Genomic DNA, 24,079 nt, shown 5'->3' on the forward strand with positions numbered 1-24,079 from the left:
GTAGGCAGAGCAGCATATTATACCATGAGGCACACATTAAAAACAAACATAATCAATGTAAGGCTGTGGTTAGAGGCAATTGTGTTTGACAAGGGTTGTAAATTTGGACTCAGGCTAAGATCTTGCTTTTCAAATCTGCATAAAGATTTTGGGGCATTTCCTGTTTGCTGTTTAAACCTAGAAAGGAGTAATGTACTTCCCTTGAAAATGTCCCCTTTAGAGCAGATGTTTCATTTGTAATGACCTTTCATAGATTATAAGACTCATGAAGACAGGGCCAATGGTTGTCTGATTCAGTGCCAAATATTCAATAATTTACATGGAACCTTCTATATCTCTATCTATATCATTTCTATCTCTATCTATCTATCATCTATCATCTTTCATTTATCTATGAGAAACATATTTAATATTCAGTGTTGAAATGTCTTACAATGCCATCTCGAGCATTTTCCCTTATTTTATAATTTCTTTCTCCAGGAAAGTTTTAAAAGGGAACTATTTGGACAGTGAAAAATCATTATGCTTATAATTGTCCACAGTTACATCGAATGGGTTACCTGGAAGGGAAGCTGGGGATGTATGGGAAGGCGGCAAAAACAGATGGAGACCAAGATAACACCTACTATTCAAGGTCTCAAAGTTTAATGAAGAATTCCCAATATATAGGCAGGGGAAAAGGCTGGAAACTTCTCAGCAGAACCAGTTCAGTTGCTTCACAGGTGGCTAGTGTTTCTGAGGAAACTGCAAATCCTTGAAGAACAATAGGCTTCACCTTGGTCTGAGGGCTCCCTACTAGGTGGAGGGGATTATGGCTAACACAGGGATTCCTGTTCAAAGGCTGGGAGAGGAACTTCACATTGTTGATGTTAAGTTCCTGCCAGATGGCATGGCACCTCAATAAGGCTCTCTACAATGCTCAATATTTAAGCTTTGCTTTTATACAATGTGTGTCTAGATACTGCCTTAGAGTTTCTATTGCTGTGAAGATACACCATGACCACAGGAACTCTTATAAGGAAACCACTTAATTGGAGTGTCTGGCATATAGTTTCAGAGGTTTAATACATTGTCATCATGGGAGGACATTATGATATGGAGGAAGGCATGGTGCAGGAGAAGGAGTTGAAGGTTCTATATCTTCATTCATAGGCAGCAGAAGAAGACTGTGCGATGCTGGGAATAGATTGAGACATCAAAGCCCATCCCTACACTGATACACTTCCTATAGCATGGCCACACCTATTCTTAAAAGGACACATCTCTTGATAGTGACAATCTCTATGGGCTATGCATTCAAAGACATAAGTCTAAAGGGGCAATACCTATTCAAACCACTACTGATAGAAATATCATTTCCCATAAGTGTACATAGTTACTTGTCAATGAAATATTTTTTAAACATTTGAAAGATATGACAATCAACTGGAATAGTGTTGAGCATTATCTCTGGGTTTGTAGTATGAGAAAATCAGATTGTGAAATAAAGAAGATATTAGAAAGCATGAATTCTTGCTGTGTATCTGCTGTTGATTGGTATTTTGACATTAGATAATCATCAAAGCTCCTGAGCCTCCATCTTTTTCCTATTGTGAAATATGGATGCTAAAGCAAATGATCCCTTAAATTCCTTTAGATATAATTGCATTCTCTCAGTTCATATGTTATAAAAAGGTTGGATTTCTAGCATAAAATTAGTTCATTTGAAGTATTCAATTTTATTTCAGATGGAATAATTGACTGTAGATCAGAACAGTAGGCCACGAGCATAAACTTCAACAATAGAGAAATACAAATTTCACACTTTTTCTTTTTACATTTTAAAAATGATTATTAAACCCTTGCTCAGTGTGTTCTGACTTCTTGATGACTGAAAATCAGTCTTACTAATCTGCATCCCTCTCTTGATTAGGGACCCCCCACTTAAGCCCTGTAGGTTCTATCTTTGATCATAATCAAAGTTCAGCCTTCAAAGATCTACCATGTGCATTCTGTAAATGACTAACAGACGTTCGTTTCTGACTTTAATGTATTATGAAAATGACAGAAGCTATGCTTCTCTGAAATATAATCTTCTGAGGATAGAATGTTGGTATAAAAAGATAAGCAGGTCCCTTCTGGAGAAAGGCTTCTCAGTGCTACTTTCCCCTCCTCCCTGACTTGCTTTCTCTAAGGCAGATTAATTGGGCTGCATTTAGTTTTTCAACAGATTTCCTTGTCTTCAACCATAAAGATGTGTCGACCTTGCCAACTTGGTTTCCTTATGATATGTTTGCTTATTTCCGCTTTCAACCTATGAAGAGAACAATGACCAACTCTAATTACCTCATACAGAAATGATAAATATAAAATCTGACTTTTGTATCTACCACTTGCATTTAAGAAGAGACAGCATCCAGGACTGTGGGAGTTTGAATGAGGCTTGCACTTTTGTGTTTGAATTCTTGGTCCCAAGTTGGTGAGACTGTTTGGGAAAGAGTAAGAGCTGTGTCATTGTTGGAGGAGGTATATGACTGGTGACAAGTTTTGAACTTTGAAAAGATATGCACTCTTCCTTCTGTGCTCTCTCTCTGCCTCCTACTTTTGGGTCAAGATGTGAACCCTCAGATGTTCCCGCAGGCATGCCTTTGTGCAGCCATGATGGACTCTAAGTGTCTGAAGCTGTAAGCTCAACTAAATGCTTTCTTTCATAGGTTTCCTTGGTTGTGGTATTCTGTCACAGGAGTAGAAAGAAAGCTAAGACAGGGATATGGAGGTTTTTGTTTAGTTTTGTTGTTTTTTTACCTGAAGCAAGGGGAAGTTGATTTTGAGTACTAGCCTTGCCTTTTCCTTTCTGCTTCAAAACTGAAGGTTTTTAAAGACCATTTCTTGCTTTCCCAAAATTCATTTACAACATATATCCTTAAGTTTCAAAGCCCAGGTCCACATAGATGATACTGAGTTTATGGTAAGAACACACAACTGGCAGCAAGCAGGGCTTTTTTTTTCTTTCAAGAAATGGATAAAGAACAGCATTGGAATGCCTTTTCCTGTTCGCTATAAAAAGCCACTACCCCAGTTATACAAAAGATTTTGCTCTACCTGTATCAATTGAGCAATCAATCTCCTATACACAAAACGAAATGATGAAATTTCTAACTACAATACAGGCATTCCATAGATACAAAATTTGAGGCACTTCAAGCTTTAGTTTCATCATCTGAAATGCACCATGTACCAGTACTGGTATAATAGAGTAGTGTCAAGGACAAAATAACATCAGGATTACATAAAGACCCAACAATGGGCCTGGCCCACAATACATGCTCTATAAATGATGGACCCAGTTGCGTAGATTTGGCATTACACTTGTTTCCACCTCTTGTCATTGTGTAAGCAAAGCAGGAGCTTCTGGATCTAGATACCCCAGACTGCAGATGGGGGAAGGATCCCTCTTATTTAATAAATGATAGCATTGGAATACATAGATTGAGAAGTCAGAAACATAAGCACAGACTTCTTCATGCCTCCTTTTTAAATCTATTGAGTATTCCCCACTGACAGAATCAAAACCAGCTATTTTAGTCACCTACCTTAGACCTTCTCTTTCAGTCATACATAGGTTTCACTTCTTTTTCATGTCTTTATTTATGTATCTTCATTTGCATACCATCTCTAGGCTTGTGCACTGTAGGCAACATGTGGCTTTCCTCCATACTGCTTAGGTTACATGTTGAAGATCTTGTTCTAAGTGCATCCTTGGATGTACTTTGTATTGGAAAAGATCCACATGGCATGGCCCTGTCTGATAAGGAAGGCCATTTCAGCTACAATGGAAATCAAATGGTTGTGAGCACATCTATGACCAAGTCAAATGCCCTATTTGGTCTTTGAAAATCAGAGCACCTGAAGGACTACAGTTTCTGTTCTCAGCAGCTATAGCTGTTTACAGAGTCACCTCTATACATCAGAGTTTGCAGGAGGGAGGGAAGGCCTGCAGGCATCGAGTAGTGTGCTAATATCTCTTATAGCTCAGCCTTCTGCTCACTGATCATCTCCCTGCTATCTTACCTAACTATGTATTTTAGAAAATCTAATTAAGATGGGGAATAGGATATTTGTATTATAATATTTTTGTAAAAAAAGTTCTAAAATATCTTCTGTGAAAGCGCTAGAAGAGACTAGACTTTTTGTTGGATTAGGGAGAAAGATAATGTGGGTAGGAATCTGAGTATGACTTTCTTCTTTGCTACCATGATGGAATTTGGAGCTGATGGGAAAACTCTAATGTTTATCACACATTTAAGCAAATACCACTTGTGCCCAGTGATGTCACATCCAGAACTTCAGCTCACTGCTGCTTCCTCACACTACAAGATGACACAAGCATATACTTTATATCATCATCCCATCGGTAAGAGCAAATCATGTCACAGAACCAAGCCGAGTCTTGGCCAGGAGGGCAATCGTGAAGTTATAATAAATTCTTCAATATAATATTCATAGATCCAAAAAAAGAAATATAAAGCTCTATATACGCTGATATGGAAAGTTTCTAAAATATAGAAAATGATCTTTAAGATGTATCAGTAACCAAAAAAGCTGGAATAAAGCAGACTTATGTATCTGAAGTAGGCTCAGGAAAATATGAATATCCAATTTGCCTGATTTACATAAAGTATTTTTATTAAAAAGCCCAAGAGAAAATGTCAGAACTGTTTGTCTTTGAGAAGTAGAGCAGGTGACCTGGGTACTGAGATTAAGTACATCAAATCAGGCTTTGTGTACACAGTACCTTTAAAATTTTTGTATATAAAATTAAAATATCATTTTTTAGGATTATCATTTTTTTTGTTTTCTTTTAAATAGAGCACAACTTTTATTAAATGATAAATGTAAAACAAAGCCATCTAAAATTGAATCCAGGGAACTGCCTTTACCCCTCCAGGGTTCCTTAGGCCAACTCCCTCCTGCCACAATAAAGACATCATTTTTGAGCACAGGATAGCTAGCAAAGACTAAAAAGAAAACCCAAGGCTTCTAAAAATGTCAGACATTCAGCTCAGGGGGCTTGGTGAGCGGGATCAGACAGCACAGTGGCTCCGATTCCTCCTACGATTCCTCCTACTGTCTTCTGGCCATGAGGCTACTTTCAGGGTCCCCTGAGCAAGTGACAGCCTGCTGCCTGGAGCCACTGGGTGGAGCAGGAGTCTATGTCCCAGTTGCCTGTTCCTGCCGTTCTGTTATTATGCCTTTTTTTGTGTTCAGTGAACTCATGGCAGAACTGACCCATGGCCACTTATAGCTGAAGGTAGTTTTCGGGAAAGACCAGGAGGGACCAGGCAGGCTCTATATTCATGGAGGATTTGCCGCTAGATAACAACAGCTTGTTGTCCTGGAGGCACCGGTGAAGAATCTGCTCTTGGTCAAACACGCATGGGCTCTGACAGGCTTTCAAGTTGATCCATGCAGAAAGGCCAGAGTGACAGTTGGGAAAGGGAATCTTCAAGTCCTCCAGCATCTTAGTGACGCAGCTGTAAGCCTTCCGGGGCCAGCTATGGTTTTTAGGCAGGTACACCTTATTGATCCACTCTTTGTCCTGATCTGTTGGCACAGCTTGTACTGTGCGATGCCAGAGACACCATGGTGGTAGCCAAAAGCTTTCATGGCAGAGGCTGCCTCCTTGTTGTGAGTATAGAGAACACCAAAGCAGAAGCCAGGCATATCAAAATCCTTACTAGTGCCCCATATCACATAGATCCTGTTAGGGCCAGGCAAGTCTTTTATACCCAGAACTGTGAAATGTGACAGATGGCTCAGACATGGACAGCATGTAAATCTCATCCACGATCACATGCAAAGACCAGGTACTCTTACATTGACAACTGAGTGTAGACATCACCCAGAGGATTCTGGGGGTTGATGAGCAAAAAGGTCTTTGACCTATTTTGCCTTCTTCTTAGCCTGAGGGCAAGCTCGAACTTATCCACAGTGAGTCCGAAAGAATACGAGTTGGTCCCAGTGACCTGGCTCTCCAAGTAGACAGGAAAAACTCTGCTTTCGAATAGAGGTAGGAGCTGAAGATGAAGCCACTGTAGCATGGTGTGGGGATAAGAAGGGCATCACCTGGGCCACACAGAACCATGGCCAGTGAAGCAAAGACCGAGGAGCAGCCATTTAAAACCACCACATTTTCTGTGTCAAGGGGTGAGGGTCAGTTCTTCCCAAAGGAACGGTTGTCTTTCAAGCTGGAGAATTGCAGATGGGCCTCATCAAGGAAGTTCATGTCACACTGAGTCAACCTTGCTGCTATCAGGTCAAGGCAAAGCTTGTTCTCACTGGTAGTAAAGTTGACATAGCCCGAAGGGTTCTCATCCTTGTGGTATTTGTCTGTCTGATAGGCCTCATAGCTCTGGAAGCTTAAGTGGTAAAACTCAGAGCTGCCAGTCCCACACTTGGATAGGGTGCAGCTGGAAAAGACAGCCTCAAAATTACCCAGCCTAGGCCTGGGTTGGCCAGTTTGCTAAGATGACTGGGCCTGGTACCCAGCTTTGATGCCACATCTAGCGTCTGAGCAAGGGAACTTCAGTTTCTTTACAACGATGGGCCACGTGAGGTTGATGATCTGAGACAGTAAGCAGCCCATATTCTTTCCCCACTTCCTGGAGGCTTGTGTAACTAGTTGATCTCCTGGTGAGAGGCACTGCATCTGCTGGCTTGTCCACTGCAAGATCTGGTCTGTGAGAACATACTGCAACTTCAACATCTTCTCCTGCAGTATTTTGAAGCCCTTCTTCTTTTTGGAGGACTTCCTCTTCAGCTAATCCCTGAGTTTGGGGTGGGTGCCTTTCTGGTGACTAGGAGTCTGGGTATTGCTATTGGCCTTAGCATCCTGGCTGGACCCTTCTCTTATGGCTTCACTCATCTCTGTGCAGTTGGAAATCTAACTCCTTAGGCCCATCAGGAGTGTCTTTGTCATTATGACTAAAAAATATTGTTTTCCACTGTCTTGAAACAATGCTCCTTGAAGTATCCTTGGCTAAGCATACTTTAGATGAGCTACTCTAAATGTCAGAGTAAAAGGATGCCACTGATATTCCCAGCCATTTGAGGAGGGGGAAAGCAGGGCTTTCTTTTAGGGACCTGTAGAGTTCATTTCAAGAGAAGTTTGAGCTGCAGTTTCAATGTTGAAAGACATCAGGAGGAGAAGTCTCAGGGAGATCCACATTTAATTATTGTCCTGGAGTCTCTATACTCTTGCAATAGTGCTTTTGTGTGGCTAGACATGGTCAGCATTTGCTATACTCATCAGGGGAGCTATTTTCTCTTGGGTCATGAGTCAAGAAAGAAATCCGTAAGGCTGAGGATTTTGTGGTTTGAATCTGACACAGGGCCCATGGCTCTTGTCTTCAGATGCTTGTTCTCCAATTTGTTACATTATTTTTGGAAGTTGTGGAACCTTTAGGAGAAGTGGTATGGTTTGTGGAAAGAAGTCATTACAGCTTGGCCTTTGAGGGTTATACCCAGCTACCTGGTTCCCAATCCACTTTGATGTGGACAATCTCTACCACATGTTCCCTTTACCATGACCCAAACTACTCTTCTCTGCCTTCCTTACTGTAATGGACTAAAGCCCTGAGCCTGAGCCAAAATGAACCTTTCTGCCCTCACATTGTTCCTATTGGGTATTTTGTCACAGAGACACAAAAATAACCAGCACAGAGGAGTCGTGTGACTTTACATGTACCTACACGCATTATCAGGTCTCAGAAGACCTATAGAAGCTTGACTGAAAAAAAAATAGTAAGAAGAAAGTTACATCAACTGCTTCCTCCTGCCCTTCCAGTTTGAACACCCTCAAACACATTCCTAGGAAGACATATCTACACTGAAGATATTTAACATGCAATTTTAAGAATGTCCTTTAAAAAAGAAAGAGAAAAATCCTTCCTTTGGCTTTTCCTGAATAACTTTAACTACATATTGGGAAACATAGAGGCAAGTCGTCAGGAACTGTGTCAGTGTTTCCCAGGTCCCCATGGACAAGTAGTCACAAGTTTTTTTGATTTTAAAAAGAGACTGCTTTTTAGTAGAATTAGAGCCTTGACCTCTGTTAATATCAAGTAAACAGAAACAGAGAACTGTGTAAACAAGAGCGATGAACATTTCATGGCAAGGTCTGAAAACTAGGGAAAAAGTGCCATCAGTCTTAATTGAGTTAGCAAATTAACAGTCTGCAGAGCTACCTAAAAGGTGTCAGGGAATTGCCCCCCTATGCTGTCTTTGAGGGAGATGTTTTCACACTCATTAACTACTATTTCCCCAGAGAACATGGTATCTCACTAAACTGAAGCCTTGAGTTATGAAGCAGTTCGTATGGAGATGATACCATGTGGGCGAATGATGAAGCATGGCTTCAGAATTTTCCTCTTTCTTTCTTTATTTGTTTCATGTCTGTGTGGACTGTACATAATGTGCATGCTTCTCTGTGTGCATGTAAGCATGTAAGGTTGTACGCACATGTGTGAAACATGTGGAGCCGGAGATCAAAGTTTAGTAAGTTCTATCATTCTCTGCCTAAATAAAACACCTGCATTTGATTACTTATTTATTTACTGTGTGGGTGAGTGCGTGAGTGCATATGGATGTGTGTGCATTTACATGCAGGCCACAGCTTCTTTGTGTAGACAAAGGAACAAGTTTTGGGAGTTAGTTTCCTCTTTGCACCATGTAGATTCCTGGGATCAACTTAGCTTATCACACTGGGTGACAAGTGTCCTATTTGCTGTGCTGTCTAGCCAACTCTCTGCCTCATGTTTGAGACAGGGGCCCTCACTAAGCCTAGAGATCATAGTTAGGATAGTTAGGCTAGGTGGCCAGTGGGCCTTGCATTTGCCCTTCCAGGAATCCAATGCTAAGTTTCAGTCATTTGAGAGGTGAAATCTTATTCCTAACCTAAACTTTTTAAAGTATATGTAGCCATTTTGTCCCATATCATCATTCATTGTCATTTCACAGAAAACCCCTGGGAGGCTATAGTGTTAACAGTATGTGTCTCTACATACAGTTCCAGGTAGGGGTATGATAGAGTATATCAAAATAGACAGCAAAGTACATAATGGAAATAATTACAGCTAGCATTTATTAGGTAGTCAATATACTCCAAGCATTGTGCTCTAGGACACCTTTAGAATATTTTGTTAGATGATTGCTAGTGAACTAAGCAATACATTCATCACTTACTAAGTAATCGTTACATTCAGTGCAACTGAAACTCTCAGATCTCCAGCCCTTCTCCTCAAACACATCTTCATCAAGAAACACAGGCGAATCCTTCCATGAGGCTACCCTGAGGCACTTACCAGAAATAACTGATCTAAAGCTTTCATCCTATGCTTGAAAAAAAAATAAAGAACCAGTTTGTCCCAGAGGGCCTGAGACTCCATATGGCTCCCTTCTTCTCCCCCCCCCCATTCTGCTTGTCATAGCGATAGGAAGCTGACCTGATTAGAGTTCCCAGAAAGTGGGAGAGACAGCAGTGGGAGACAGAAATGGGTTTCTGGCATCTTAAAGGAGTGATAGTAAGGCCTGGTGGCTATTGTTTGTATATTCTCAGACCTCTGCAAATGGTGGACCTTCCTATAATCTGCATTATGGTGACAAAAAGAGACAGAGTCTCTATAGGATAGCTAGAGTCAAGAAGACAGATAATAATAATAATTAATAAGTTTGTAGAGAGATTAGAACCTTCATCCATTCATGGGAGGTGGGTGGTGAAATGATTCAGCCACCATAAAAAATGACCAAACATGGTACCATATACCATAGAACTTCATTAGAGGGTGTGAAATGGGTATTTCATTTTGTGTATCTTATCTGATTATCAGTTATGTTACATATCTATACATATTCTTATTGGCCAGTTTGAAAAATGGTTATTTTTGCCCAATTTTTGAGTTTCTATCCTTTATATGGAGTTATGTATTTTTTCAGATACAGGCCCTGTCACATGTGTGGTTTGCAAATGTTTCTGTCATTTTGTGAGTTGTTTTGGTTAACTTCTTTTGTAATACAAAACTTTGGCTTTGTCTCATTTATCTATTTTCCTTTTATTTGTTTAATATCTTTATGTCATACTTAATTTTTTTTTTTACCAAATCCAAGATCATGAAAATTTAGCCATGTCTGTTCTTTCAAAGTTTTATACTGTTAGCTCCTATATATAGGTAACTGATTACCTTGAATACATTCTTAATAACAAAGCATGCTATTGTTCTTGAGTTCTATGGAATCACTAGGGTTTTATAGATAGTCCTGGAGCAGTGGACCAGAATGTGATCCCATAGGTATTAGAGTTTTGCTAGGACCTCAAGAGAATTAGATCGCATTTCATGGGAGTGTTCCATGCGTGCTCTCCATCTGGTGGCAGCCTTAGGGTGGTAGGCGTAAAGAGTAGCATCCAGGCTGAAATCGGTAGATGTGCACCAATGGACCTGCCAGACTATTATTTGAATTTATTTTAAAATAAACCTAAAACTTGACTTTGGAATTTGGCATAATAATAGTAAATAATATAACGAAGGTCTTAATTTCTTTGATGGAAATAAGTCATACTTGATAAATTATTTAGTAAGAACTGAATAACTAATCCAGCACATGTATACCTAATGTGAGTTTATTTCAAGCAAATGCATTTGATTAATAGGTGACTTCTTCTGTAAGATCTATCAGCTCAGTATAGAATGTCTCTTTAGCAACATGGTTCTAATCTGATCCACTGATTTCAAACTTCCACTGTTGCTGAAAGATCATGGAAAAAAGTTTATTTTAAGAAGGTTAACAAAAGGGAAGTTGCTTTGACTGTGTAAGGTTTAAAAAACTGTACTAGGACACACAGATGGAATAAAAACACAGCGATTTAGACTTGAACCTACAATTGAGGAAATCACCTCTGGTCAGTGAAAACCTAAAATGAATTAGAATTGACTGAGAGTATTAAGCTACAAACCACAAAATGACTTATTACACCATACTCCCATTCCCAAAGGATGAGGAAGCTTAGAGTTTAAGAAGATTTCTATGCTTATATAATTTAGATAGAGGCTTGGAAAGTAGGAAATGTTATGTGGGAGAACTACATTGAGTAATGCATTGGGAAAATACATCAAGCTATGTTTAAATCGTAAGTGTAAGTCCAGTGGACTAGATACACGTGATTCGGGTGGAATAGGAGTCAGTGGTGACAACTGTGTTTCCAAACTCTGGCACAGCTCAAGATGTGGAAGAACTCTTCCCTGTTCCCTCTGTTCTCCATTCCCTGGCTCACAACTCTGCCTGTATCCCTGGAGGACCACTGCTACCCAGGACAACCAGGTGAGATCCCCATGCCCCAATACTCTGACTGCTGGGTCTCCCAGCAAGCCCAGCAGCCATGAGGTTTGCCCCATCACCTCTGTACTCCACCTTCCAGTCCACACCTCTACCTGCAGTCCTGGAGGCCAGCAGCCATCAAGTGACCACCAGCTCTCCCTGCCTCTCTGGAGGCCTGCTGCCATTAGGAACTACCAGGCCTTCTAATACCAGGGACAAACAGATGGTTAAAGTCCAGTGTAAGAACATAATCAGCAAAAGCCAGGGCGATGTGACACTGCCAGAACTCAGCTATTCTACTACAGCAAGCCTGGATATCCTAACACACCTGACATGCAAGAAAATGACTGTAAATCTAACCTTATGAAGATGATAATATAGATGATAGAAGCCTTTAAAGAGGAAACGGACAACTCCCTTAAAGAACTACAGGAAAATACAATGGGTAGATATCTTTAAAGAGTAAACATATACATGTAAAGAAATACAGGAAATAAAATCAAATAGGTGAAGAAAATGAATAAAACTGTTCAAGACCTGAAAGTGAAAATAGAAGCAATAAAAAAAACCTCACAATTTGTATCCCTTTGACTTCCTTCTGTTGTCTAATTGCTCTAGCTAGGACTTCAAGAACATATTGAAAAGATATGGAGAGAGGGGGCAGCCTTGTCTAGTCCCTGATTTTAGTGGGATTGCTTCAAGTTTCTCTCCATTTAGTTTGATGTTGGCTACCGGTTTGCTGTATATTGCTTTAACGATGTTTAGGTATGGGCCTTGAATTCCTGTCCTTTCCAAGACTTTAAGCATGAAAGGATGCTGGATTTTGTCAAATGCTTTTTCAGCATCTAATGAAATGATCATGTGGTTTTTTTCTTTGAGTTTGTTTATGTAGTGTTTATGGATTTCCGTATATTGAACCATCCCTGCATCCCTGGGATGAAGCCTACTTGATCATGGTGGATGATCGTTTTGATGTGTTCTTGGATTTGGTGGGCAAGAATTTTATTTAGTATTTTTGCATCGATATTCATAAAGGAAATTGGCCTGAAATTCTCTTTCTTAGTTGGATCTTTGTGTGGTTTTGGTATCAGCATAATAGTGGCTTCGAAGACGGAGTTGGGTAGTGTTCCTTCTGTTTCTATTTGGTGGAAGAGTTTGAAGAGTATTGGTGTTAAGTCTTCTTTGAAGGTCTGATAGAATTCTGCACTGAAACCATCTGGTCCTGTGCTTTTTTTGGTTGGAAGCCTATCTATGACCCCTTCTATTTTTTAGGGGTTATGGGTCTGTTTAGATGGTCTATTTGATCCTGGTTTAATTTTGGTAATTGGTATCTGTCTAAGAAAATGTCCATTTCCTCCAGATTCTCCAGTTGTGTTGAGTACAGGTTTTTGTAGTAGGATCTGATGATTTTTTGAATTTCCTTGGTTTCTGTTGTGATATCTCCATTTTCATTTCTAATTTTGTTAATTTGGATACTTTCTCTGTGCCCTTTGGTGAGTCTGGCTAAGGGTTTATCTATCTTGCAGATGATATGATCGTATACTTAAGTGACCCTAAAAACTCTACTAGAGAACTCCTACAGCTGATAAACAACTTCAGCAAAGTGGCTGGCTACAAAATCAACGCAAGCAAATCAGTAGCCTTTATATATTCAAAGGATAAGCAGACTGAGAAAGAAATTAGGGAAATGACCCCCTTCACAATATCTACAAACAACATAAAGTATCTTGGGGTGACTCTAACCAAACAAGTGAAAGACCTATATGACAAGAACTTCAGATCTCTGAAGAAGGAAATCGAAGAAGATATCAGAAAATGGAAAAACCTTCCATGCTCGTGGGTTGGCAGGATTAATATAGTTAAAATGGCCATCTTGCCAAAGGCAATCTACAGATTCAATGCTATTCCCATAAAAATCCCAACCCAGTTCTTCATGGAGCTAGAAAGAGCAATTCTCAAATTCATCTGGAATAACAAAAAACCCAGGCTAGCTAAATCTATCCTCAACAGTAAAAGAACTTCAGGGGGATTCAATATCCCAGACTTTAAACTCTACTACAGAGCAATAGTGATAAAAACTGCATGGTATTGGTACAATATCAGGCAAGCAGATCAATGGAATAGGATTGAAGACCCAGAAATGAACCAACACACCTATGGTCACTTGGTCTTCGACAAAGGGGCGGAAAGCATCCAGTGGAAAAAAGATAGTCTTTTCAACAAATCGTGCTGGTTCAATTGGAGGTCAGCATGCAGAAGAATGCACATCGATCCATTCTTATCTCCTTGTACCAAGCTCAACTCCAAATGGATCAAGGACCTCCACATAAAACCTGACACACTGAAACTAATTGAAAAAAACACTGGGGAAGACCCTGGAGGACCTGGGCACAGGGGAAAAGTTCCTGAATAGAACACCAATAGCTTATGCTCTAAGATCAAGAATTGACAAATGGGACCTCATAAAACTACAAAGTTTCTGTAAGGCAAAGGATACCATCAAAAGGACAAAACGTCAACCAACAGACTGGGAAAGAATCTTCACCAACCCTAAATCCAACAGAGGGCTAATATCTAATATATACAAAGAACTCAAGAAAGTAGAACCCAGAGATCCAAATAACCCCATTAAAAAGTGGGGTACGGAGCTAAACAAAGAATTTTCACATGAAGAACTTCGGAGAGCTGAGAAACACCTTAAGAAATGTTCAACATCATTAATCATTAGGGAAATGCAAATCAAAACAACCCTGAGATTTCACCTCACACCAGTCAGAATGTGGTCAAAAACTCAGGAGACAGCAGGTTTTGGCGAGGATGTGGAGAAAGAGGAACACTCCTCCACTGCTGGTGGGATTGCAAGATGGTGCAACCACTCTGGAAATCAGTCTGGCGGTTCCTCAGAAAACTGGGAATGTCACTTCCTGAGGACCCTGTTATACCACTACTGGGCATATACCCAGAGGATTCTTCAGCATGCAATAAGGACACATGCTCAACTATGTTCATAGTAGCCCTATTTGTAGTAGCCAGAAGCTGGAAAGAACCTAGATGTCCTTCAACGGAGGAATGGATACAAAAAAATGTGGTATATTTACACAATGGAGTACTATTCAGCCATTAGAAACAATGAATTCATGAAATTCTTAGACAAATGGATGGAGCTGGAGAACATCATACTAAGTGAGGTAACCCAGTCTCAAAAGATCAATCATGGTATGTACTCACTGATAAGTGGATATTAGCCTAGAAACTTTGAATATCCAGGACATAATCCACAAATTAAATGATGTCCAAAAAGAATGGAGGAGTGGTCCCTGGTTCTGGAAAGACTCAGTGCAAGAGTATAGGGGAATTCCAGAACAGGGAAGTGGGAAAGGGTAGATGGAAGAATAGGGGGACAGAAGAGGGCTTATGGGACTTGCGGGGAGTGGGGACCCAGAAAAGAGGAAATCATTTGCAATGTAAATAAAAAAATAAAAATAAAGTAAAAAAAAAACAAAAAAACAAAAAAACCTCACAAACTGAGGCAACCCTGGAGATGGAAAATCCTAGGAAAGAGAACAGGAACTACAGACTCAAACATCACCCACAGAATACAAGAGACAGAAATAAATCTCAGGTATAGAAGATATGATAGAAGAAATTGATATCTCTGTCAAAAATACTAAATGTAAAGTGTTTCTAACCAAAGATGTGGAAGAGAACTGTACTATGGACTAAATATGGGTATACTCCAATCACAATGGTGATATAAGTAGGGGGTGGACCTCTGAGGGCAGAGAGATCAGGATTAGGATTAGAGCCCTTCCAGGGGCCAGGAAGAGTAAGCGATTCCTCTTGCACCCACCTTGTAATAAGATCGCAGCAAGAAAACATTTATTGTGGGTCTGGATGAGGGCACACACCTGTTGAATCCATTTTAGTTGTGGATTTCCTAGAACCCAGAACTGTGAGAAGCACACTTATTTCTATTGTCTCCAAACCACTCAGTTTATAGTATTTGTTACAATAGCTTAATTAGAAGGAACTCATTTCTGATTCATTGGATTTGAAATTCATTTGAAATAGGTGGAAAGAAACAGTTGAAGATATAACAGTCTGACTCTGAAACCGATTTATGATTGGGAGGATAAAATTAGAGGTTCCATCATGAAGATAAAAATACTGATGGGAACTTATAGACCAAATGGAGGACTTAGGTTTGACCCTGAAATCTGGAAAACCTTTGAGACTAGATAGTGAGGTTTCTCTTACCAAGGCTACACATCCCAGCCCACAACTCCAGCAGAAGATCCCTGCTCTACTAGAGACCATGCTGCCAGTAGCCTGGACTCCCTGGTAAGACACTGCATACCCTCTGCTAACACTCCCTAGACCTCCCCCAGCTGTCTGCAACAACATCTCTTCCCCTCAGCTCCATATCCCTGCTCACAAACCAGCAGAAGACCCCTGCTCTACCTGAGGCCAAACCACCTCCTGAAACCACAGAGGCCATGCCAAGTATCCAGAATCCTAGAGACAACATCACCCAAAGCTCCAGAAGTTGCACAGGTATATGCTACTGGACCTGAGGACTCACTGGTCGCCATCACTGAAGCACACCCTAAGCCTCTGGCTAATTCTTTTGAATATTGTAAACCTTAGAAGATTAGAAATGCTGCAATGGCTGCCTCTGCTAATCCTACCACACTCTGCAAACTCCAGAAAAGGGGAAAAAAAAGGACATTGTGACACACCAGGCTCTATAATTTATTTTTAATCTTCCAATAATGCCTGTTTTAAATTTTACCTCTGGTGAGTGACGAAAACATAGTCTCGAAAACAATCTTCTACACCAGGTTTCCAGCGACGACAGGTGATGGACGGATTCTCTCATCATCGCACTGATTAAGTCTGTGAGCTGTAAAGCTGGGTGAGCTGAGTTCCTGTCTTGTTTTTGTCACTCACAAGCTGGGTGGTTGAGGAAAACATACACTCTAGTCTCAGTTTCCTGATGTGTGAAAAAAGATTCCCAGGAGTTGTTGCCGAGTTGTGTGAGGAGGAAATAGCATCTGGCCTGGGACAGGGCTGGTGCCTGGAGATCCTCCTGATGATGCTGTTTTAAAGTAATTGATGAAAGTGACCACAGACCTCTGCAGCATGAGAACATAATGCTAGCAAACCATCTACTCTATAGTCTGCCTACTTTGAGTTCAGAAGAGAGAGAATGTTCTTCTTCTCAGTCTCATGGAAAGCCTGCGTGGGTGGTAACAAGTGGGGGAGACAGAATATACATGGTAACCCTCTGGCTTTGATAGAAATGTATTAGTATATCCATAGTTTGATTGGCATTGATTATCCATACGATTATTCTTATCTGTTCCATAAAAGTCACTAAACTCTCCGTACTCTCTCTATATATACCACAATGAGGAAGATACACAGTTCCAATGAAAACAAATGTTTCCACCTGAGTGCTACCTTTGTTGAGCAATCTTTCTTCTCCTGAAGACTCAACATAATCTCCAAGCCTTTTTCTAATTCTCCCATGAAGAATTAACTCTTCCTTTCTCTGTGTAGTTTGTCCACTGTGGGCAGATTTTCATTATTACACTAATCATATTACACTATAATTATTTGTGATTTCCCATAAGAAAAGCTGCACTGTTGCTGAGAATTCAACTTCTTTACCCAAAGCATCTCTTCATATGCTCATTAAGTCCCATAATACAAATGTGTTGTCTGGAGGGAAACACATTAAAAGTAATATATGAATTTTTATGTGTAGAAGCCATTATACCCTTAAAAATACAAAGCAAGAATGATAAATTTGCCCAAGTTTAATCTCTGGTCTGTAACTCTAGAAGTATGTTAAGACTAGTAAGTTATTTGACTTTTCCAGGTGGCCTGGGGGAAAGCTACACTGGCTTCAAGCATTGCTCCACTACTCTGGGAGTGTTGCCCCAAGGCCTTTTTGGTGGAGGAAGTTATATCCAGCCAGTGATTTTAAGAGGCTCTGCTAAGGCTGTCATGTCTACTGGGAAGCCAAACACTGCAACAAATAGGATCCGTTATTTCCACTTATGGCATAATTTACTGAGTGTCACACACTGTTCTAAGTATTTTAGCGGCATTTGTTCCCTTAAGCCTTAAAACAAGACTGAGTGGTGGCTATTTTCGGCACTGTATGAGTCAGAAAGATGAAGTGATTTTTCTCAAGGTGGTGTGGGTGGTCTACAGGCTTGACTGTCAGTGCTGTAGTAGACAAATTTCTGTATCTGAAACATCATGATAGAGTTGACAGAATGCGTAATTCAGAGAGCAGAAATACCTCATTAGATAGAGGCTTGTTGGTGGATACTCTAAACGAATGTCAATGAACAGTCCAGATAACAAGATTTACAATAGAAGAGAAATGGTCATGAAGTCTGGGGGCTTCCAAATCTCTTAGCATTTAACCCAACTTTGTGAACTGGCAATCTTTTTTTTTATTCTATATATTTTTTATTTACATTTCAAATGATTTCCCCTTTTCTAGCCCCCCACTCCCTGGAAGTCCCATAAGCCCCCTTCTCTCCCCCTGTCCTCCCACCCACCCCTTCCCACTTCCCTGTTCTGGTTTTACCCTATACTGCTTCACTGAGTCTTTCCGGAACAAGGGGCCACTCTTCCTTTCTTCTTGTACCTCATTTGATGTGTGGATTATGTTTTGGGTATTCCAGTTTTCTAGGTTAATAACCACTTATTAGTGAGTGCATACCATGATTCACCTTTTGAGTCTGGGTTACCTCACTTAGTATGATGTTCTCTAGCTCCATCCATTTGCCTAAGAATTTCATGAATTCATTGTTTCTAATGGCTGAATAGTACTCCATTGTGTAGATATACCACATTTTTTGCATCCACTCTTCTGTTGAAGGATACCTGGGTTCTTTCCAGCATCTGGCAATTATAAATAGGGCTGCTATGAACATAGTAGAACATGTATCCTTATTACATGGTGGGGAATCCTCTGGGTATATGCCCAGGAGTGGTATAGCAGGATCTTCTGGAAGTGAGGTGCCCAGTTTTCAGAGGAACCACCAGACTGCTTTCCAGAGTGGTTGTACCAATTTGCAACCCCACCAGCAGTGGAGGAGTGTTCCTCTTTCTCCACACCCTCTCCAACACCTGCTGTCTCCTGAATTTTTAATCTTAGCCATTCTGACTGGTGTAAGGTGAAATCTCAGGGTTGTTTTGATTTGCATTTCCCTAATAACCAATGAAGTTGAACATTTTTTAAGATGCTTCTCCACCATCTGAAGTTCTTCAGGTGAGAATTCTTTGTTTAACTCTGTACCCCATTTTTTAATAGGGTTGTTTGGTTTTCTGGAGTCTAACTTCTTGAGTTCTTTATATATATTGGATATTAGCCCTCTATCTGATGTAGGATTGGTGAAGATCTTTTCCCAATTTGTTGGTTGCCAATTTGTCCTTTGTAATTTTATGAGGTCCCATTTGTCAATTCTTGATCTTAAAGCATACGCTATTGGTGTTCTGTGAACTGGCAATCTTAGATGATTTGGTGCCACACGGAGTTGATTCCAATCAGCAAATTTTGTGACGAGTCAGTCTTAGTTAGGGTTACTTTTGCTGTGATGAAACACCATAGCCAAAGCCAACTCAGGAAGGAAAGGATTTCCTTGGTTTACACTTCAGTATCACTGTTCTTCTTCAAAATTGGGACAGGAATTCAAATAAGGCAGGACCTGAAGTTAGGAACTGAGGCAGAAGCCATGGAGGGATGCTGCTTACTGTCTTGCTACCCATGGCTTGCTCATTCTGTTTTCTTATAGAACCCAGGACCACCAGGCCAGGGATGGTACTACCCTCAATGGGCTGGATGGTTTTCCATCAATAGTTATTAAGAAAATACCTTACAGCTGCATCTTACAGAGGCAGTTTTTCAGTTAAGGTTCCCTCATCTCAGATAACTCTAGTTTGTGTCAAGTGACATACAACTAGCTCACACAGATGCTTCTCAGGATGTCTTGGTAAGACCTATAGATTTTACTAAAGATGGTCCACATGAAGACATTTATCTTCCAGTGAGAACATCAGGCAAGATATAGTGATTAAGTCTATGTTCCACTCTTTTCAACTCAGAAGTCTGTTATTTTCCTCACAATAGTAATAAAAAAAAAATCTCTAATTCATAAGGGACTGGTGTTGGGGATTGGTTCTAATGCTTTGTCTTAATTCGGCTCCCAAAATCACACAGGAATTGATTAGTATGTACAGGCATTGAGGGTCCCTTCCCCAGTTGGTTTTTGATTGATAAGTAAACAACTGGTGGCTGATGACTGGGCAGAACACAGGGGAGAGGAAGGGGTTCAGTCATGAGAGCGGCGTAGGATGAAACATGCCAGGATGGGGAAGCAGAGAGATCAGAATTAAGAGCCAACCAACATGGAGAGTCAGGGATGCAGCCCCAGGGGCCACACCCCCATTGGGTCTGGGATGGCAGATATAAAATATAGATTTAGAAAGTGTTAACTCAAGAATACTGGAGGGGGAGTGTGTGTTCGCCATGGAGAGGCTTGGAAGTGCCCATCCATTGAGCTAGTAAGGCATATTAAAATAATGCTGTGGGGGGATTGGGGGTTGTCTTTCACTGCTACAGAGCAGGTCTATTTTGTTCATCATTTTATGTCTGACATTAAACATAGTGCCTGGAACATAAATGGTCGTGGTTCAGTATTTGTAGAATGAATGTTGACAGATAGTTTTATTGATATTCAGGAAAAACATAGTGGGAACATTTCAGACTTCTAGGAAAAGCATATGAAAGGAGACCCCTCTCCACTTTTTTCTAAAACACTGTACATGTTCTCAGTCATTGGTTAAGATGTTTTAGAGTTTATTTCATTCATTCAATAATTTGGAATTGTTTTGCAAGAATAATGAAGAACAGAAAGAAAAAGGCTGAACCTTAGTCCTTTTGTATGTTATAATTACTCTAACTGAAAAGGTGCTTGAAACATAGCCCCAGAACCCTAAAGTATTATTGGACTAAGAATACACCTGGAAGAAGAAATTTCCCATAAGTGGGAAACCTCCAAATTTCTACCAGTAAGCCAAAATATAGATCATGTGCTAGGTAGTATCTAATATTAAATTATGACACCGTGATATTTCACCTAAAGATGTACACCAGGCACAGAAAGCTATTCCTTTGTATTTTATTTTACTAAAGCATTGACAATGCTTTTGACATGTAATCATGACAGAATAAAATATGGATTTAGGGGTTGCCTGTACATCAGAACATAAACCTAGAGTTACTGATTCTAAGTATAGAATTCTGGTTTGTTTAATTAAAGATCTTAATTTAATTTTAAATATGACTCATACAACTTAAAACATATTTGTGTAAAAAATGTAGCATTTTAGTGTCTTTGACTTCAGGAAATAATTATATTAATAGAACAAATATTTTCTTACTTCTTTTATATTATTTTTGGCCATTAATATATCCAGTTTTGTTTCTGTTCATCTTTGTTTGAAGAAGAAAAACAATAGAATTTCTTTAATTTTACTGCCTGTTTCCAATCATGTTTTTTTCACATAACATGAAATTAGCTCAAAGATTAGGAGAAATGGTGGAATCTTTTAGAAGGTAGCAGCTATCAAAGACAGTTCTGCACTCCAAAGATTTCAAGTGGTTAGGGTCAATGCTTGGGGTGTATACTACTATTATTTATTATAGGGAGATTTTGGGAGTACCATCAAATACTATGTTATTTTCATTTTGTTCTGATTTGGGCATAAATTATGGCTACATCTAACTGATAGAGTCCTGTAGTTTTTGATGCTTGCATTCAAACACCTGTAATCAAAGGGGAGGAATGTCCCTTTCATGGTTAGACTACTATATTACTATTTAGTCTCTCTCTCTGTCTCTGTCTCTGTCTCTCTTCTCCCTCCTTTTCTGCTACATCTCTGTTTCTAGTTTTGAAGAAGCAAGCTTACATAGATTCCCAAATTCCCAAATAATTAGTTCTAGCAGCACATGGAAAGCTTTTGAAAGTAGACCTTTCTTTAGTCAAGGCTCTGATGGAAGTCAGCCATGTTGAGCTCTTTGCCTGTTCTGTGTACATAACAGTATGCTCAGTGTGCGCATGCGTGCATGCACACGGAAAACGAGTGTTAGAATCTTCAGAACAGTATGCTCAGTGTGTGCATGCGTGCATGCACATGGAAAACGAGTGTTAGAATCTTCAGAACAGTATGCTCAGTGTCGCATGCGTGCATGCACACGGAAAACGAGTGTTAGAATCTACAGAACAGTATGCTCAGTGTGCGCATGCGTGCATGCACACGGAAAACGAGTGTTAGAATCTACAGAACAGTATGCTCAGTGTGTGCATGCATGCATGCACATGGAAAACGAGTATTAGAATCTACAGAACAGTATGCTCAGTGTGCGCATGCGTGCATACACACGGAAAACGAGTGTTAGAATCAGTTGCTTGGTTTGTTGTGTTAATTAGAATAGAGTATTATCTCACACTGAAATTCTCTTAAGACTCTCTCATTCTAAAGAACATACAATTTTGGAAATGGACATAGAAAAATATGATAAAAGATATCACAGTTTATGAATCTCAAATTCATAATACCTGACATCTTCCCAAAGTGTCCACTGTGGTCCATTCCTCCCAAACATCTATCGTTTAGTCTCATTTTCTCTGTAGTAGTTATGCTCATCCCGCTAAAGACAAGGTGCATTGTACTGCTTACAATAGAATTCTTAAAGCAGAATGCAGGCACAGTGGGTGTGAGACTCAGGCTCTACAGGCCTTAAGTTCACCTGAAAAAACTTCCACAGGAGAGAAACTGAATTAACAAAGTCCAGGTGGACATTGTTTATTAGCCCGGTCAAGATGAAACTTATGCCATGAAGCTAAGCTCTCTGTGTTTGCTTTGCTTTCTTTTGTCATGGCCTCATTCTAAGTCATATTCTTTCCTCATCAAGACAGGACATGAACCCCATCTGTCATCAGATACTCACAGGGCTGGTTCATCCTGTCCTCCTCCACTAGGGAGCACCGTGGTAGGGATGTTAATTCTATCCCCATACCAAGGTATCTTTCTGGATACCCGGGAGGGCTGTGTTTCCAGGTTTTCCTTATTGCTGGACTGAGGGATGATAACTGCATCACCACCTGGAGGTGTTAAAAACCGATGCTTTGATCCTTACATCCCAGTCTCTTTCCTGTGCCATTGTGTTACAGGCCCCATGGCTCAGATGAAGAGGTGATTACACAGTAAAGCTTTATGTTGTGAACAATAAGTAATGCTTGATGATATTAAAGTAATGAATTATGAGCCTCATTATTTGTACCTTCCATCTGGTCTAGCCTATACAACTTGGTATAAAAATCACTTACTTTCCCGGTTTCCCAACAGCTAACTTAACATGTCAAGGTTGTTATACCCAGCTGAAGGATACTTCTAGAAATGGCAGTCACTTGTAAGGAAAACCGTTCCCAGGTGATTGGACATGTGAAAAAACACACCTGAAGAACATTACTTGTCTTTTGCGAGATTCATTTTGATATATCATGGTCAATTATCCCCAATCATCAGTTGAACACTTGTTCAAAAGTCTATCAAGAATTTCAGAGATAATTGACCTGAGATCAGAAATTTGGTTACATTTGCCAGCACAGATTCCTGGACACCTTTAGTCCACAAAACAAATACTTTGTCAACCTGAAAATTTTCATATTACTTACACTTGTTTCATGTATGTGAATTTATATGATTTAGTTTTGTGTGTCTATTCAAAAATATAAGGGCTCAATGTAAATTCCTTACATTTCTGCTAATAATATACTCTGGCTTTGTTTTTATTAAACATTAATACATTTATATTGGAGAAAATATTAATCCTTTTCTTTGCAAATCCCACAGAAGTGGCAAGTTAAACTCTAGAGATCATGATTAGCATCATAGTGGGTAAGCTCATCTACATTAGTATTATCCTGGGAACAATTTTCATTACAGAAAATCTTCCTTGCTCTGAGGAAATGGGATGAGGGATGTTAGCATGAGATTGTGAGAAAATCCTGCTCTCCATACTAGCCTGTTAATGATGCAAGGGGAGACATCTTTAGTGGCATGCTTTTCTTTGTTCATGAATTTTAAACTACTGTGGAGCATTCTGTGTCCTCAATTAGGCAGCATCTAGGCAGATACTTATTATTTCTTTTAAAATTGTTGTTCTCATTGGCAGTTATATTTTTATACTTTAAATGCTGTGGTGTATACACTTCGATAATACTTTAAAAAATTTAAAAAGTTGAAGAGACCAAAAAAGAGCAATGTGTGTGTGTGTGTGTGTGTGTGTTTGTGTGTAGAATTAAGTGTCTAAATTAGTAATAGCAATAAGGTAGTACTGAAAATTCCACACCCACAGGAGTCTTGAAGGATCCAATGGATGCCTGAGTTCTCTTCACAGACTGACAGCATTTACTTTGCTACAGTATCTGTTACTTTCTCTCTCTTGAAAACTTGTTCTGAAATTGGCATTTTTATTATCGTATTGTGGTGTATGCCCCTGTCGTTAATGTCCTTCCTGCTTCTTTTATAAAGTGTGGGACTCACAGTCTCTATATATCTGACTTTTCAAAATAAATCTGGTAATGTCTGCCTTTTGTCTGGGCTGCCTCAACCCTCCGCAGTTAATGCTGTCATTGATATG

General features: G+C 39.8%; 1 pseudogene; it reads right to left on the bottom strand.

The window, feature by feature from the left end:
• Positions 1-5,131: 5,131 nt before the first annotated feature.
• LOC127685147 (probable inactive 1-aminocyclopropane-1-carboxylate synthase-like protein 2) lies at positions 5,132-6,904 on the bottom strand (annotated as a pseudogene).
• Between the last annotated feature and the right edge of the window lie 17,175 nt (positions 6,905-24,079).

This window comes from Apodemus sylvaticus, chromosome 1 (assembly GCF_947179515.1).
Source record: "Apodemus sylvaticus chromosome 1, mApoSyl1.1, whole genome shotgun sequence".
NCBI classification, from domain to species: domain Eukaryota; kingdom Metazoa; phylum Chordata; class Mammalia; order Rodentia; family Muridae; genus Apodemus; species Apodemus sylvaticus.